The sequence below is a fragment of the Thermobia domestica genome, chromosome 2 (genome assembly GCF_964235325.1).
Source record: "Thermobia domestica chromosome 2, izTheDome1.hap1.1, whole genome shotgun sequence".
NCBI lineage: Eukaryota > Metazoa > Arthropoda > Insecta > Zygentoma > Lepismatidae > Thermobia > Thermobia domestica.
The window spans coordinates 378,683,606-378,702,360 of record NC_137455.1 but is presented as its reverse complement, the minus strand read 5'-3'; the positions used below and the strand labels follow the sequence as shown (position 1 = coordinate 378,702,360).

Sequence of the window (18,755 nt, the reverse complement as noted above, 5' to 3'; positions counted from 1 at the left end):
AAAATATTTGATCAGAGACATTTTCTCTTTTTTACATTAGCATAATCGTATTCCGTACAGCTTTATTTTATACCTACCACAGAAATATATTTGGACTTGTGTATGAGAAGATAAATTTTTAATTTCGTTCCAAAAATGAGACGAGAAACATGGAAATTTTCGCCTCGAAAACGAGACGAGAAGCGAAATTTCAAGATTCTATAATATAGGCCTAAATCAGTGACGACGCCAGAAGCGAGGCAAGGGGGTGAGCGCCCCCTGGTGGATAGGCTGTTCCTGATTGCTTCCACAAACTTATTGGCTTCAAATATAATTCAAGTAATATAAAATCCTTTTCGGTATTAAAAAAATAGCTGAATCTCCAAATACCCCTCCGCTCCCCCCCCCCCCCAACCCGAAGAAGTTAAAGCTAATATCGTCACTGATGGAGGGAAAAAGTCTAAATTTTAGTACAAGACCAACTATTGTTGTGCGCGAAATGATAAATTCATATCTGGAAAATGAGATGCAAACATTTAAGAGCACTTTTTTTAAAATTCTAGGCGAAACGAAAAACATGACAATTCTTTTCTTGTTTCCGAGACGAGACAAGAAATTTCATACGTCTCGTGGACAGTACTAGTTTCTCCAAATCATAGATCTCAAACAGTCACATAATTGATATTTTATAAAGTGCAAATTGATAAATTGATTGTACAAACACAATGAAGAGTATTTATCAACGTTTATATACTCCAATTATAAATATGGTACAGGGTCTAAATATTGTTATATCACACCTTCGTGGACCACTAGTGAAGCGGAAGGATTCTGACAACTTCTGGGTGAAATTAAAAAAGAAATTATGTCATAATTTTGCACTTAAATTTACAAAATGAGACAAGACAATTGTAGAGACGAGACGAGAAAAGATTTTTCTTGAGAGTCGAGACAAAATTTGAAGGAATTCTTCAATAATCGAGATCAGACGAGGCATCTCGTGGCAAACATTAGACTTAATCAAATTTTCGCTATTTTTTCCCCTGTAATTGCTATTTAGAATAATGATAATAATAATAATACATGGTACAGTCACGAACATTAATAAATGGAGATTGAAGCCATTATTTCTTATGTACAAATCTCTTAAAGGTTAATTTTGACTCTAAAATAGTAAATGATGAGGCGATTGGTAAACCATAATGCGAATGCCGAACATAGCCTAAAAACTAACTAACTCTATGGCCTATGGAACCCGGAGGTTCAATGCCGCGTTCACAAAAGCTCTCCACTGACTTCTATCTTTAGTTAACTGCATCCAGTTTCTACTTTGTATTCCAATCTCTGCAAGATCCATCTTAATATTGTCCTCCCATCTGCGCCTAGGTCTTCAAAATGGTCGTTTTCCGATTGGTCTTCCAGTCAAGACTTTGAAAGCGTTTCTACTTTCTTCCATTCTAGCGTTTCTACCGAACATAGCCTACTTCTCATAATCAAGTAAGAATGTTTATTTTCGCAATAGGGAAGCTTAAAAGTATATCTAATTTTATTAATTGTTATAGAAGATAATAAAGTATCTTAATACTATCTTTTTCTTTGTTTTTACAGGTGAGTTTACTTTCTACTAGGCTGGTTACCTTTTTTGTGGTTATTGGTGAGTAAATTATACTAGATGTAAATATGCAAATGTCTAGAGTAGCGAATTGTTCTCAAAATTCTGAAACTGTAAAGTTTAGAGAAAGAATTTTTTTTTTTCGCTATTACCAGGGTTCGTCTGTACGCACACATATACTCATACACGTACAGTTAAAGACGTCACTGGTGCACATTAATTTTTACTTTTGTACTGGGTTTCAATATGCCAACCAGGGACATTATTTTGGGAAAGCAGAGGGTAGCAATTGGCTAAAGGATCCCAAACGACCCCGTTTAACCGGGACAATCCCTGATTTACTTATTTTAGCATTCTAAATAATAAATAAATGAATAAACCATAAGAGCTTTTGTCATGAGAGCGTTTATGCAAGAAGTGTTTTTTTTTCAGTTACTAAAAAGAAAACAATTAGAGATTATACTTACGTTTGTAAATTTAAATGTTTTCTTAATTTACTAAATTTCTGCCTTGTGAGTATGAAGAGTTGTCTAGTGCAATTAGATTTCAGAGCAATTACGGGAAAAAAAGAATTTGATTCCTCATATTAATGATCCCATATTTGAGAACATTGTTTATCAAGTGAATTTCGTTTTTTTAAAGAAAAAAAGTAAATTGATTTTCAGTCTTGAAAGTTGTATTTTCAATTGAAATTTCGTTCACTAGGAAACAATCATGTATCTTAAGAATAAATTACTTATTGCAATATTTTTCTTGATCTTTTTCTTGTCATATAATAGTAGAATCCATTTCTTGTATATAGTGGATAGAGTAACTTTCCTAAAGGAAAATGGATTAAAATCAAATTTGGTCAGTTCATTCATCTTCTGCTCATTTTTTCAACCCCATGAAACCCTCTCGCGACCCCCGGGTTGAGAAACCCTAGTCTAGTGTATCGTGATAAAGATGGGTAGGAAGTTGAGGCGAACTTTTTATTTATTTCTTTATTTATTTTTTACGTGTGATAGTACTTAACCAATGTACACATCACTACATACATTCAACCTTAACCCAGGCCTGAGCCAGTTTTCTAGCTCTGGTGTGTCGTATTCATTGAATGTAAATGAAGTTTAAGGAGATTGTCCTGGAAATCATATGAAAGGGGTAGAAAGTGACCCCCCCCTTCTTTTTATCTCTTCATATATGAAGATTCCTCATACAACGGAACAATACATGAAACCGGGTACAGTATAGGACAGCATGACCAGCTCTGTTGATTTGCATATGGAGGGCGATGTGAGAAAAGTCAAATACTAGAGAGAGAGAGAAAAAAACGTACCAGGAGGAGGTCTCAGCTATTATATCCGTATAAATAGGCGGGGGTTGCTTCATTATGCGTAGAGTCATTGTGCAAACATTGCTGGCCACACCTTTCTCCCTGATCTGAACCCCTCCCCCCGCCCTGTGAACTTTGATGGATTGTATAAAGAATGTACGGCTTGATTTATAGCTGTTGGGTTAAACAGAGGCAGTTGTCGCACTGGTTAGGGTGGTCTACTCATGTGTATTTATATATGCACGTATCATATGTGTACAATGTATGTAGGTTTTTCGTTGAACATTTCATACATTGCTTCTCTCCTGATTCCAAACCGATGGCATGTCCAAACGTCTATTGGAGAAGCTCTTTTTTATCTTGAGCAAAGAGGAAGGGTTACAGAGTCAGGAAACAGTCAAACAAAAAGGAAATCTGCTTTTTTGTTGTTTGTTTCAAGAGGTAAACTTGTTACGTATTTGCGTAAGGCAGCTGGCCAGTTAGTGACGGCTGTCCGGAATGTACTGTTCCCTTCACGTGATATGTTTATAAAGATATAGCTACAGTGTATATATATAATCAATCTCTGGCAATTACAGTTACTGTATATAGATAAGTTTCTACGTGCTGGAATGACAATTACAAATTATGACACATAATGTTCAAATCGTGCATATCTCATACTTTCAAAACCCAGAAATGGTGTGGCTTGGTCCTGTAAAGTAAGTCTACTGAATATTTAATTATATTATCTGGCTAGTGGAAGTGAGGAAAACTGGAAAAACATTAGTCAGGATGGTCAAATTCGTATCTGGGAGTCAGTGACGTAACTAAGGAAGTGCAAACGGGGCTTATGCCCCAGGCGACGGATCGAGCGGGGAGCAAAACTGGGCAAAAATTATTTTCACTATAAGGCAACGAAGGGAGGTTTAGCCAACTAAAGATCGTTAAAATTACCTCAGAAACTTAACAGGACAACAACGACTCACCAACCTTAGGATCATATCCATAGATTATAAGTTAGTTTCAAAACTATTTTTTGAGGACATTGTATAAACCTTGGCAGCCAAAAGAGCCAGCAAAGTTAAGTTTTAGTTCCACTTTTTGTATTTGCAAAATCGCCGAGTATAATACTTGAGACAACAACTTGACTGTCACAATTAAATATTCTATTCTAAAGCAACAGACTGTTGATTCATTCTACACATTCCGATATATTCCAAAAACATTGTGATTTGCAGTTATTATGATAAGAATATGCCAAGCATGATACTATCAGATTATTTGGCAATCAAATACTAATTAGTTTGGTGTTTTATCTTGTACTAAAACTTAAATTATGTACCGCAATTTTGAAATCAAGCTTTATCACTTGAAGAAATAATGAAATAAGGGAATTATTGTGTGATGCCAATATCAGGTCTAGTCAGGTAGCGTTTTGGTTAGGTAGGTCGGGGGGGGGGGGGGAGGCGCTAAGGCGAGTTCTTGTCCTGGGCGACAACTAGCCTAATTGCATCGCTGCTAGAAGTTCTAGATCCCTAATGAAACAATAAACAATATCCTACGCCAATTGGAGAAATTGTATAACAAAAAACTATGGCACATAGTTTTGTATTATATCAACTTCGTTGCGAGGGTATCCAAGTAGGGGTAGATATTATAAATACAATGTAATCTAAGATTATAACGAATGATTAGCAGAAATGTAGTCATAATATTGTTGTATTTAATGTAATCGCAATAACTTATCAACGATGTTATGACAAACTACTTGTCACAATTTCGTTGTAAATGTACTGATAAACAAGTATACGTGATTACAATCGTAATGTTAAATGAAGTGAAATATAACGCATAGGTTAACGTCCCATGATTATGCACCGAGCCTAAGGGAGACGATAATGTTAATGAATGAAGTGGAATAAAGAAAGTAGCAGGAAACGGGTAAACCGTGAACGTAATGTTAAGTACTGGTTTACATCTCACAGTAACGTTACTACTGAAACAAAACTTTTATCTTCCAAACAAACAAATCAGATTTGAAAGTTTATAAAAGCTATTTTGTAGAAAGCGACATGGCAGGAAAATTGATTTGGTCTTAGCTGTTAACGACAGTGATTGTATTCGTGTTAATTATAGAACAATAGCTTCTCGTTATAACAAGATGTAATGAACAAACGAAATGTGGGAAGTTAGTTAAGAGGCCTAATCACTGCGAAATTAAAATTCCACTAATTTTACAGTACTATTTTGATATATTTAAATAGATAAAAGATAATCGGAATGTATCTAGAACAAGAGCGCGCTAGACAATATTATTTTGCATAAGCTACCGTTATCACGAGTCACCTAGTAGCTTTTCGTTTGCAGCCAATTAGAAACGCGAAAATAAATACCGATTTTCTGAATGGCTGGAAATCGAAAGCAGATAAGTGAGTCGTGATAACGGTATCTCATGTAAAATAATATTGTCTAGGGTGCTCTTGTTCCACATTTCGATTATCTTTTTATCTATCTGAAGATATCACGTAATTACTGTAAAATTAGCGGTATTTTAATTTCGCTGTGATGGGGCCTCTTAAATCTGTGTCATTTTCGTGCACTAGAAAAAAATAAAAGACAGAAAGAAGAGACAAAATTCTTGGACCGAAAGAAGAATGCCGTATTTAAATTGAAACGGTAATCAACAAAACACCAGCGTCATTCCTTCAGTCAATTGTTTTCATTGTTTATATTGCTTTTCTCTTTTTTTCTCCCCCCCCCCTAATGTCTTTGATGATGATACGCTTTCCGGAAGGAAAGAAGGAGAAATAACTCACAAGAAATCTGGCGGAAATCCAAAAGATGGGCGAGGGAAAGAAAAAGAAGAATGTACACAAACGCACAAACAAGAAGAGAAAATGGCGCTAGTAGAGGGAAAACTTACTTACTAACCAAACCACCATCGCTGCTGCACCCCTATCGAATTAATTCTGCGTACATGGTTTTTAATTGAAAGTTTTTGAAACTGTCGTGAGTGGGAGACGTTTTTCTAGACAAGTAAGGGGTGAAATGCAATGAACCATAGGTAGCCTTTACAAAAAAAATGGGCCAAACTTTGGTATCCGCCCCTGTTATCGTCATGAGATCACGTCTTTTGGTCAATACACTCCCCACCTATATAAAATATTTGTGCAACAATCTTTTTTTTTTTATTTTTAGATCAACCCCCTCTCAAGCATGATAACATGTTTTTGGTTCTTTTATTCACCCCATGCATTCCACCTACAAAAAAGAAAATCTATGAATGTTATATAAATTTTAAGACTGCAATAAATGTCGTTTTCAAGAAAGAAGATAGATTTTCTTGTACTTATAAAAGAAAATCCAAGCTTGATTCAAGGAGTTCAATTCCTAATTCTTTTCTGGGTTCTGCAATAATAATAATAATAATAATAATAATAATAATAATAATAATAATAATAATAATAATAATAATAATAATAATAATAATAATAATAATAAATGTCACATATAACCCAGATGCTGAATGATACGGGTCAGAATGAGCTAAGACGGAAAGTTTAGGAAGTTAGACATCAAGCTATAAGAACGTACGAGATGACAACATATCACCCAATTTAAAGTCCTTTGATTAGTCATAGCCGTTTGTAACTGGCATTGGCGGCTCTTGAGAAAAATCACATCTGCAAACATTTAAATTTTATCGCTACACGTCTTCAGAAAGCTGTATTAAATTTTCTTCCCTTACCTTTTAGCACTAAAATTTTGATTTCGTAGCCAACGTAGCAATAAAATGTTAATTTTTAGCCAATGTAGCAGTAAAATTTTAATTTTTAACTAATGTAGCATTAAAATTTTAATTTTTACTCCATGTAGCAATAAAATTTAATTTTTCATAAATGTAGCGGTAACATTTTAATTTTTAGCCAATTATAGCAATAAAATTTTAATTTCTAGCCAATATAGCAATAAAATTTAATTTTAGCTAATGTGACTTTCCTGAAGTGAAGCTACTGGTCACTGCTAATAAAAATAATTTATTCATTATCAGGATTGGCTTTTAATATAAAATGCAACTTAGGCCTATGATTAGAAGATTTTTTTTGGTATCACGTGACGAAAACAGATTCTGTTCCTCCTCCCGGAGGACCACAGCACTTCAAACTTAAGTACGAGATCAGAGTTGAGGTTAACTGGCCTGGATATGATTTCTTGAAAATGATGCTCCGTCTTGGAAAATGTATTCGTTTCTATTGCAAGAGCTCTGTCTCGTCTCGTATGTCGTAACGAGAATTCTTGTCTTGTCTTGTTTCATGCGCAAATCATAAGAACTTTCATTTTATATGCTCCAATGGGAAGAATAAGAGGCCAAAGCGAAATTGTATCTTTCTCCATTGCTATTAAGACTTTTTGAGCTGCGATATAATTGGATATGAGGCATGAAGAATCTAGGGGAAGAGTAGAAGTTCTATGGGGATCTGTACAAGGGAACAAAAGTAAAATTGAGCGAAAGATTGAGAAGATGAAACTTTTGAGACCATGGGGGAGGAGGTTTTGCTTAGGGGGAAAGAGGTTGCGAAGAAGGAAAAGTCTGGCTTAGTGTATATCTGCGAAAATAAGGATTTGGGATTGGTGTTATTTCACCCTAGACATCAATCACCCTTTGTGTGCGTGTGTGAGTGAGCCGGATTGAGTAAAGTGAGTGAATGAGTAGTGGTGGTGTACCCCACGGTTTCGCTCTGGATCCTCCGTTGTTTTGTTTGTTTCCAATTTGAATCAGAGGAAAAGCAGTAGGAGTATTCTTCGAGGCCAGATCGATAGTTTTAATCCCTGTGTCTGTGGTTGGTCTTTCTGGAAGAAGGGAGAAGTTTGGAAAGGGTGGATTTGGATGGTGTGTGTGTGTGAGAGAGAGAGAGAGAGAGAGAACGAACACAAAGGAAATAACGAAAGAGAGAGGAAATTGAAGAGGAGGAGGTAAAAGTTGGATTTGGTAGTAGAAGGTGGGAGGGAGTAGGGGGCGAGAAAACTCTCCGAATAATCGATGGAGACTCGTGCTCTGCGTTTATTTCAAGATTGTTTTAACGCTCAAGGGTTGAAATCGTTAGTGTGTGTATGTGTAGGTTACAGTAAATTTACATTAAAAGAACAACCCGCCGATTGAATTTGATACACTGTATAACCCAATCTGTTATCACAAAAGTTGAGTTAATTCTTCTTGACTGATACAACACAGTTTGGACAAAAGTATACCCACGCTTAATGATTAATCGTCTTCTTCTATTTGGTCTATCAGTATCTAATTTTGAATATATTTAATTATGCAAAACATTGCAAATAATTTACATACGCATTTCAAAGGGCGAAATAGTCTTTACAAACTTGTGTTTTTTTTTAACTAACTTTTGCTACTTTTAAAATGTCAAGTAAATTTTGTTGAGAAAATATCGACATTCTAAATAATTAACGGTCGATTTTACGATGTGAAAATGATAGTAGGCTACCTTCCTTTCCTATGCACTTGAGGAAAGTCTCGAATTGCAAAATTTACGGTAAAAATTCGGAGCCCCAAACTTTCAATTATTTCGATGGACTGATTTCAATACCGCACACCTCCAGTACTGAGGTTTTGTGGCTTAAGGAAATGGAGAGAACCAAGTGGCGTGAAGTTTGGAGAAAATGCCCAAAGTGAAATCCTTCAAATGGTTGTATTATATCGAGTACTACATTTAAGAAGGTATCGGAATCCCTTAGAAATATCCCGCCAAGTAAACTTTATGGTGGACAAACACCGTGTGCGTGGGTTTTTTTCGGGGTTCTCCCGTTTCCTCCCACTTTCTTCATTCCACCATTTCATTAATCTCTCATCATCACCGTCTCCTTTAGCCTAACCGGCATAACCGTGGGACGTAAAACTCAAAAATTTCATTTTTTCCCTTAGAAATACTTCATGAACGTCATGTATGGTGACGTATGCAAAGAAGGTTTCGAGATCTAAACCCTCATTGAACAAGATATTGTGGAAAAATAAACATTTACTATGTTAAAGTACTATATAAATCACGTTTGTCCTAAAAGGAAATTAAATGGTTGAACCCCTCTTGACGAAATTCAGCTTACGGCAATAATCACATCATTTGATGAGCTCCCAACCCCAACCTCAACCTCAAATCCCTTCTTGACCCCCACACTCCTGTATTTGAACATGTAAAGAATGTATTTGAGTTTGACCTAACGAGATTTCCCAACGTTGGTAAATATTGTACAAAACATGTGTATACTCACATCCTCTAAGTATGTTCTGTATATTAAGGAAGTTATGGGTAAGAGTAGTTATCTCACATTGTGAAAAAAATCGTGAAGTGAGCCATAGGTAAGAGTAGTTACCTCCCATTGTGAAAAATCATGAAGTGAGTTATAGGTAAGAGTAGTTATCTAGCATTATGAAAAATCATGAAATGGGCTATAGGTAAGAGTAGTTATCTCGCGTTATGAAAAATTATGAATTGAGTTATTGCCTAGGTAAGAATAGTTATCTCCCATTGTGAAAAATCATGAAGTGAGTTATAGGTTAGAGTAGTTATCTCACATGAAGTTGGCTATAGTTAAGAGTGGTTACCTGGCATTGTGAAAAACCATGAATTGAACTATAAATAAGAATAGTTATCTCGCATTGTAAAGTCATGAAGGGAGCTATAGATAAGAGTAATTGTTCCATATTGCTAAAAATTATTAAAAATCACCGAAACTTATGTCATATAGTAAAAAAAAAATCTATTAGTCCTAATTTTATATGTAGGCGAGTTATCTAATTCATTTCTATAATTTTAACATTTAAAAGGGAAGTCGAAATTGGCAGAGAAGTTGTTTACTTCTCTCCTGTATTCTTTGTGTGTGTTTTTCATTAAGGAAAACAGAGTAAACAGGAACTTTTTTTTGGTATGGGAAATACAAAAAAAAAATATATCAATGTGAAGTTGCCATCTTTACCCGTAAGATATGTAGGCATTTCTCAAGTCGGCATACCATATATTATCTCTTAATGCGTTTTTCACGCTCTGAAACTATTTGATGCCTTTTCATCACCGCTGGTGTCATCCCATTCCTCCCCTCTATCTCCACCTCCTCCCGCACTAACTCCTTTACATACCCACACTCGCACACACACACAAGAAACGACAAGAAAACGAAAAATAGGCAGAGACTGGATGTGTATTTGTGTGTATGCAGGGGGGGGGGGTTGTAGTCGAAGGAGCGTTCTCCATCATGACATAGGGGATGCCAACTCTGTCATATGAAGAATTGGTTCGGGAAGTTAAAAAAGATTCTCTCTTTCTCTCTCTCTATCTTTCTCAGTCTGCGTGTGTGTGTGTGTGTGTGTCTTATGTTTGAGTAAGTTACAGGGTTACCAACATTAGCGGTTTCCTGTCAAATTTTGTTTTTTATGATATGGCCATACTAAAATATAGATATGCATATATTTTTCTACTTAAAATTTGGTTATATCGTCATCTCTCTTGAAGAAGGGACCATATATCAACATTTTCGTTTTAAAATAATGTTATTTCTTGTCATAATTAGCCGATTGTGAAGGGAGTACAAAGAATCAAAGGAATAAAGAAGTATCTGTCTTGTTCATACATAGATTAGAATATCTTGAAGGGGGTTGAGGTTTAAGCGACCTTTCTTAACCCCGCGCCTATATGAGACGTGCCTTTATCCACTGGAAACCAAACCAAGAACCACGGACATCAGCTACGTGGTGACGAAAAGATCTTACGCTGAAAGGAATAATGTGTTGGTACTACGATTCATGTGAAAAACTAGAATAGTCCCTGTACTAAGAAACATGTTAAATTGGCCAGTACTAAAATTTTTGTCATCTGTTTAATTTGGCTAAGACCTATAAAATCTTAGGAAATATAAATATGTTTTAATCATTATTTTGTAACGTGACCACTTAAGTAAGTTGACATTTTCTCTAAGAACCACACACGGCCAAATTTGACAAGTTTCAATACTATTGAATTCTTAAAATCATCTATTGAAAAGTACAACAAAATTGTATCCTTCTCAAAAAAAAAAAAAAAAAAAAAAATCAAATTAAAAACTCCAACTGACTAAAGTAGTATATATATTTTAAAATTATATATTTGTCTTACAGTTTCGGCTATGTAACATAGACTTCCTCAGACACATTATGAGAGAAATATCCAATTTGGACAGCTTATATACAATCTGGATGCAAGACACGACCACTTTCTCTTTACAAAACATAAACTTTTAATTGGCTCTAAAAAGTTTTGTTTTCTAAAAGAGCCAATTAAAAGTTTATGTTTTGTAAAGAGAAAGTGGGCGTGTCTTGCATTCAAATTGTATATAAGCTGTCCAAATTGGATATTTCTCTCATGTGTCTCAGGAAGTCTATGTTACATAGCCGATACTGTAACACAAATATATAATCTTAAAATATATATACTGCTTTGGTCAGTTGGAGTTTTATTAGTAATCTGAAATAGCATTATTTTAAGAAAATAAAGTAGCCTGTCTCACCCCAGGGATGAGGAGAGAGAAGAGTTGAAAATATCTTGTCTCGAGAAATGCCGTGATAGTGATACTTCGTCTCATTTTTTTTTAATTTGAAGAACTTGGTCGGGTCTCGAATTTTATCACAGAACTCCTGTCTCGACTCAAATCTTGTCACGAAAGTTCTGCCACGTTTCGAATCTTGTCACAGAACTCCTGTCTTGTCTCGAATCCTGTCACAAAAGTCCTGTCTCGTCTCAAACCTTGTCACGAAATTTTGTCTCGTCTCGAACCTTGTCACAAAAGTTTTGTCTCGACTCGAATCTTGTCACAAAAGTCCTTTCTCGTCTTGAATCTTGTCACAAAAGACCTGACTCGTCTCGTCTTGTGCGCTATCCCAACCTCATTAGGAAGAGGGCTTAAATGAGTTGAAAATGTTATTTTATTCAGCATAAATTCGAAACATTTCCAGGTCAAAGCGGGCGATCCCCATGTCCTCCCTGGGTAAAAAAAATGTAATCTTTAAATTTTACGTCCCACAGTTAGAAAAAATATGCCGGGGAGGCTAAAGAAGACGGTAGTGATTAGAAATGACTGAAATGGTGGAATGAAGAGTGGAAGGAAATGAGAGAATCCCAAGAAAACCCACGCACACGGTGTTTGTCCACCACAAAACTCACTTGTTGCGAGCTGGGATCAAACCAAGGACCCCAGGCACCAAAGGTGAACGCTCTTCTAGTGAGCCACCGCGGGTACAGTCTTCAAATACAGTTAACAAATAAAATAGCTTTTGCCTGCTGTGTTAAAAGACATTATAGACCAATGAATGTATTGTGCAATATTCTGTGCCTAAATGATGTGTTTATCATATCAGTTTTCTAAAGCTGCCTGACTCAGCCTGAAATATGACGTACGAAGCTTGATTCCTTCATAACAGCTTATATTTTTACTTTAGTGGTTATCTACTTATAATCGTGACAGCTTATTTTTTGGCGCATTTTGTTGTTTTCGAAGGGTGGTTCTTAACATCTGAAGAGTTGGTAACCGTAGTTGGACTGCGTTATACAAGGTTGAGCGACGTCAAAGTGAATCCAACGCCAAAAATTTCTTTCTGTTCATCTCTCATTCGTCTGTTGGCACACAGAAGCTAGAAACTAGCGGCATCTAGTGAGTGTTGAGGAAAGAAATAATCTGTCGCCAAGTATAACATGGGACTGGACCAAAAATAGGGTCTCACTTAGTGTTTTGTCGAGAAGCAAAAACAACAAATCTAAAAAGGTTTGGAAAAGCCAAGCTATGCTCTGTATGGCAGGATACACCTCATTACCTTTCTCTGACTTTCTAAATACAAGGTGTTTCTTTTTTCCCATTCTTTTTTTTGTGTGTATCCCTAATGCCACTTTTTCATTCGTTTAAAAATTCATCTGACGTAATACTCTTCAAATATAACGGAAAATAAAAATAAATAAATAAATAACGCCTTTATTTTTGAGGCACTTTCCGAAAACATTTATTCGAAAGCGTAATGATTTCACCATTAATTATCTCATCAACCTTAATGTTAATAAGATACTAAAGGCAGACGACGCTCGCCCTGCTGTTCTAGAGGCTAGCGCAAACGCCTTTGGTGTAAATATAATACGGGCCCGGGTTCGATTTCCAGAGGGAAAAGCGTTGTAATATCATTACATTACAGTGGTTCGGATTCCACCCTAAACTATATTTATTTATATACGCATATTACTGGCATTGCCTAGGGCAATAAGTCCGTCGCGTATGAGGGATAGCGTTCCTAGGCGTATAGAATACACTATTCAGGGAAGGGAGGAAATGAAGGAAGCACCCTGGAACTTGTATGCAGATACCATCCCGGCATTTGTATCGTATGCATAAGGAAAACCCTGGAAAAACTTCACTCGAAAAGGCTGGCCTGAAAGAGCTGTTACAGCTTATCGACCGAGTGGCCCCACTGGTAATCGAACCCTGAAACAACTTGCATCAAAGGTGAGAGCGTTACCGACTACGCTATGCAAGGCCACACTTCAAATTGAAGGTTCACGTCTTATATAGTCTCGGTACTGAAAAGGGATGCTAAATCAGCATTAATAAATCAGCAAACAACTAGTGCTGTCGATGAGACGAGAAATAAGGTTTTCTTGTCTCGTCTCGGAAATTTCGTCTCGATTCTCAAAGGATTCTTTCTTGTCTTATATCGATTCTCAGAATGCTTGTCTCGTCTCGTTATGTAAATTGAAATGCAAAATTTATGCATTGACTTTTCTGTTAATTTCATCTAGAAGTTATCACAATCCTTTCACGTCCATTTCCCATATCATTTTGTTCGGCTTAATGAGATTAATCGGTTAGAATCATCTTTGGGCAATTCTTCCTTTCGTTAACACTAACAATATTGTAGAATTTATTGTTAGTGTTAATTTCCGTTCACCATAGCGAAATGTGGAACAAGAACGCGATAGACAATATTATTTTGCATGAGGTACCGTTATCACGAGTAGCCTAGCAGCTTTCCGTTTAGAGCCATTTAGAAACGGGAAAATAAATGCCGATTTTCTAAATGGCCGGAAATCGAAAGTAGATACGTCAGTCGTGATAATGGTATCTTATGTAAAATAATATTGCCTAGCGAGCTCTTGTTCCACTTTTCGATTATATTTTATATATTTGAAGATACCATATAATTACTGTAATATTAGCAGTATTTTTATAATTACTGTAATATTAGCAGTATTTTAAATTCACTATGATGGGGCCTCTTAAAGTGATTATGCTCATTTTTAAAAAATGTTATTTTTTCCCTCAGAGAAACTAGAATATTTAACCGGGAATCGAACCAAGACACTCATACATTAAGTATTTTGCTACGAAAGAACATGGATTTTTGCCTAATGTCTGCGACGATCAACGTTACAAATTTCGTAAGGCTTATGGTTTGTTAAGTAATCCAATAAGATATTACTTATTAAACTGAACGAGTTAGTTCGCACTAGTATGAGCTAACAGGACGTTGGTGACGCAATCTTTTGTCGTAATATGACGTAAAGTAGTATTTAACGATATATCAAATTTAACAATTGACAGGCAAAATGACAGTTAATGGACGGTAGTTACATTCTGTCATAAGTCCCCCGTTCTTTTCATAAATATTGATGTACCTTATGCCCGGCCCTAATGTCTCCGTAACGAGAGCCAAATGAATAGTTAATGGCTGAGGAGATGATGAGGTTGGGGTAATTAGTATCGCGTGGCATATTGTGTGCTCATTTCCGAGGTGACAGTAATGATTTCGTTTCCTATTAAATGACCAATAAAACGAATTACGGATCAGCTGTGGCGAGCGCTGAGTACCAGGCCAGTCTCATGAATATTACTATCCAAGTCGCAAAGTATTGTCTTGTGAAGTTCTGTGCTAAAGGATCGTTTTATGATCCACTATATAGTTCAGATACTGAGTTCATACGACTGTTTATTCTTTTGGTATTAACATCTTTTGGGTGTGCTACCGTGCGGGTGTCTGTGTAAGTGAAACAAACAAGTCAATTACAAAATTATCTAGCGAGTTCCTTATCTCCTGGTTTCCTCTAGACATGCATGCCATATGGTGCGGTGCAATACACACACACACACACACATCGTCTCGCGTAGACAAGTGAAGAAAAGCTCCGCCTGTAGTCGTGCCGTAACCGCGTTTTCGTATAGACCTCCTAGTGAGTCAGTGGCGAACACGATTGGCTAGAGCAGTCGGTCACGTGTTCACCTCATCCTTCAATGCTTCCTGCTTCCCCTCCCGCTCCGCGGACATTTCTACATGTGAGCGTGCGACGTTTATCCTGGGAGTTTTGGTAGACGACTCAGGGGGGAAGGGGGAAAAGAGGGAAAGAGGTGTTGGGTAAAGTGTAAGTGAAATAGCAAAACGAAGTAGGAAAAGCAAAAGAAAAAAACGATACAGTAGTGGGAGAAGAAATAGCGTAAATCAGGGGGTTGAGAATACCCGCGGCAAGAAATATGATCCGGTGGTGAAATAGGGTGTATCCAGAACTCAGTGAGTGTGTGTGTTATATTGTGTGATGTCCTGTCTCAGCTGACAGCTAGACGTCCATAAAGTGACATCCGTGTTTTTAGTGTGTACCAAGACTTGAACACGCAAACCACGTGGTTTTGTGATCATTCGGTAAAACACACCACATATATTTAATCGAAATCACACAGTATATGAATTGAAAACAAAATCAAGACAATTGAAAAGTAACAACAAAAATGGAACGCGTGTGCTGCTGGTACAATTTTATGCACGCGAGTGTGACAGTTTTTGTAACAGTGTTTCGATAATGCATTGAAGAGTGTCGGATAAAATTTGATGGATTTGGACGACGTTGTAAAGAGGTGGCGTCCTCGATTTTTATTACAGCGCCCTTCTGACCCTAAGCGACGTTCGTCGCGTATTTAAATTGAAGCTAGTCAGCTCGTACCAAAAACTAATAATAGAAATTGTTTTTTTGTTGCTCACCTGCTTGTGCTAAGTAGACAGGTTGATATCCCAAGACAGCTTGCATACACTTGAACCAAAGTTGTCGCTGAATTTTTTTTTTAATGGTTCAAAACTATTTACGCCCACGTTGAATTGCAAATCATTAGCAACCATTTTGGATTTTTTTTCTCTTTTCAAGAAGTGAAAAACAAAGAAGAAAAACGTAATTGTTTAATAGTGGTGGTGTCTTATTTTGTAAATAAACGTTTTTTCATGATGACGCAGCTGAGTACGTTTTGGAATCCATATTAACAACACTGATCAGCTTCCGGTAAGTGATATATTTGTAGTTAGAAACGAACGAATAATACGCTTGCGCGTTTCATTTGTTTTGGTTGTTAAATTAGAACATTACAAGTCTACCCCCACATATTTTTTTTTATTTCAACACTTTTCATTTCTCCATTTCGTGAGGAATATGTGATAAGATGTTATTAGTGACTATAACTAATTAGTTCATTACCATATCGTGTTTTGCCTTTCTTCTCCTAACAGTTGTCTGATATGTTAATGTGTGTTGCGTACGTAGTTAGTCATTGTTATTTCAATAAGTAAGATACATATATACATTTTGTACGTGATTTCCCTATCAACCATATATTTCTATCTGATGAGTTTTATTTCTGACGGTTGTGCCCTTTAGGAATCAATAGCAATACATTATTATAATAAAATGAATGGGAAATACTCTGAGCCGGGTTCGAATCCGAGACGAGACATCATTTTCATTACACCGTTTCTAGACGACACAGTCTCAACTCTTGCTTCATAGGTGTTGCACCAGAAAGTTCATTTATTTTTCACTGCAAAACTTGATAATTGAAGAAGGAAAGACATCTTCGGGAGGCAAATTACCCGTGTGTAGTCTACATATGAAAGGTACCATTCCGATATACCTTTGGTACGGTTGAGGGAGAATTTAAAACACATTGATTAGGATTCCGGGTTTGCGGGTTTCGAACCCGAAATCTTGCAGTTGCTAAGGGAAGAGGTAGTCTACTCCGTTTACAGTCATAATGTAGCTACACTGAAAAAAAAAAAAACTACTTTTAGGTACAGTAAGACACTGTACACATTACCGACACTCTTTGAACACCTCCAGATGACACATATTCGCCCCTTGAAGGGTAAGGGGAAAAAGAAGGAATGTCACAAAACTGCATTTTCGAGAATACGGCGTTTTAATATTGAAAACCGCGTAAAAGGAATAGGTTTATTAAATCTTTCGCCCCTTTTTAAGTGGACATTTCTACAACTAGGCATGCATGGCGTATACACTCAAATAGTAAGAAAAGTCACCAACAGACAGGACAAAGCACCCGAAAAAGCACATACATGGACATTCCTTGTTTTTTTTCCCTTGCCCTTCCCTTGTAGATATTGTGTTGTCCACGTAAGTCCCAGATCTATATACATGTACCGGTATGTCATCACGTTGTTTTCGAACTGTTTGCCGAGAAGAAATCGTTTAAATATGTGGTACTAGATACTGTTTATTGAGAAGTAACACTTTTGGACATTCGAAGCACACTTTATAAACACACACTTGGTATATTTCCCCTTCAACATCTGTACTAAAAAGTATTTGGTCAATATTCTATAGCTTACTAACTTTTTTAGTTCAGGCGAAGTACGAGTCAATAAAATTAGCGAAAGTTCTCTTTTGTTCTTCCAACTGTGTTCGTTTTTTTTTTTCAGTTTTAGGTCCCTTTTCAACTCCCATGGTAACATAAATTGCAGTTCGCATTAGAATAGATGCATTCTCAACAGGATCGAACACAGAACCACGGCGCACGCACAAATAGCATGGTAACATCTAAGCTATATTTAAGAAACAGCAAATAAATACAAATCTGAATTACTTGTAGGTTTCTTTTTTAGGGTGCCCTGTTTTCTTGATTGAAATACAGGAGTGTACGGGATACACACTCTTATCTTTGTTTATATTTTGTCTTAACGGGCTGACACTTAGGAATGCGCACGAGACAAGATTTGTGGCTGTCTCGTCTCGAAAATGAGCTGTAAAAGTTATGTCTCGACTCGAAAAACGTATATATTTCTCTATTAGAAGAGCCGTGTCTCGACTCAAATTTTGTCAGGAAAATCCTGTCTCGACTCGTCTCGTGCGCATCCCTATTGACACTTTTTATGGCAAAACGAATAACAAGGTACCCAACACTAAATTGTTTCAGGATACTAATTTTATAGCAAAGATTTCTAGTAATTACGTTTGGTTCTCGTTATCGTGAGTAGCTATATTGTTTCCAGCTTTTAGATACCACAGGCCGATGGTATATTTCAGAACAAGTGACGTCACTCGACCTTCGTAATTTCTACGACCGACCATTGCCAAGGATAGTTTATAAACGCGATTCAAGATCACAAAGCTCAGGGAAAGAAAGAAAAAAAAAGTAGAGGAAAATACACACGTACAGTCATTATATTGCTGTAGAAATTCTCTTTTTGCTTATTGCGATAGAGTAAAAAAAAAAAAAAAAAAAAAAAAAAGACCTTGATCCTTAGCAGTTATTTGCTTTCAAATAACACACAAGTACACACACACAAAGTAATCATATAACGTTTCCTTGTTATTTCATTTCAATATGTAATTCGTTATTTTAAGACAGTGTAATAAATACAGACTGCCACAATTCGACTTGTCCTGCTTAGTAATAAGGTACTAAACCAACATTTATCTTTTGAAAGTTAACTGTTAGTAAAGACTTTTCAATAAAATTACTATGAAACATTGACAGTTTGTAAGGAAAATGCAACGATAAACTGAATTTTTAATGAAA

At 36.3% G+C, this 18,755-nt stretch overlaps 1 protein-coding gene and 1 long non-coding RNA gene across 15 annotated transcripts in view; one reads left to right on the top strand and one right to left on the bottom strand.

The window, feature by feature from the left end:
• The window catches only part of LOC145678864 (uncharacterized), a 544,231-nt gene that overhangs the window by 373,596 nt on the left and 151,880 nt on the right, over positions 1–18,755 (top strand). Inside the window, exon 1 of one of the 12 annotated variants that reach the window (XM_081749433.1) lies at positions 15,289–16,228. The exons of the other annotated variants lie outside the window; for them this stretch is intronic. The gene's annotated coding sequence lies outside the window, so the exon portion shown is untranslated. Of the gene's footprint in view, positions 1–15,288; positions 16,229–18,755 lie in introns of those variants that run through there. 12 annotated transcript variants of the gene reach the window in all.
• Positions 1–18,755, bottom strand: part of LOC145678868 (uncharacterized) — a 157,916-nt gene that overhangs the window by 58,891 nt on the left and 80,270 nt on the right. The window lies entirely within an intron of this gene.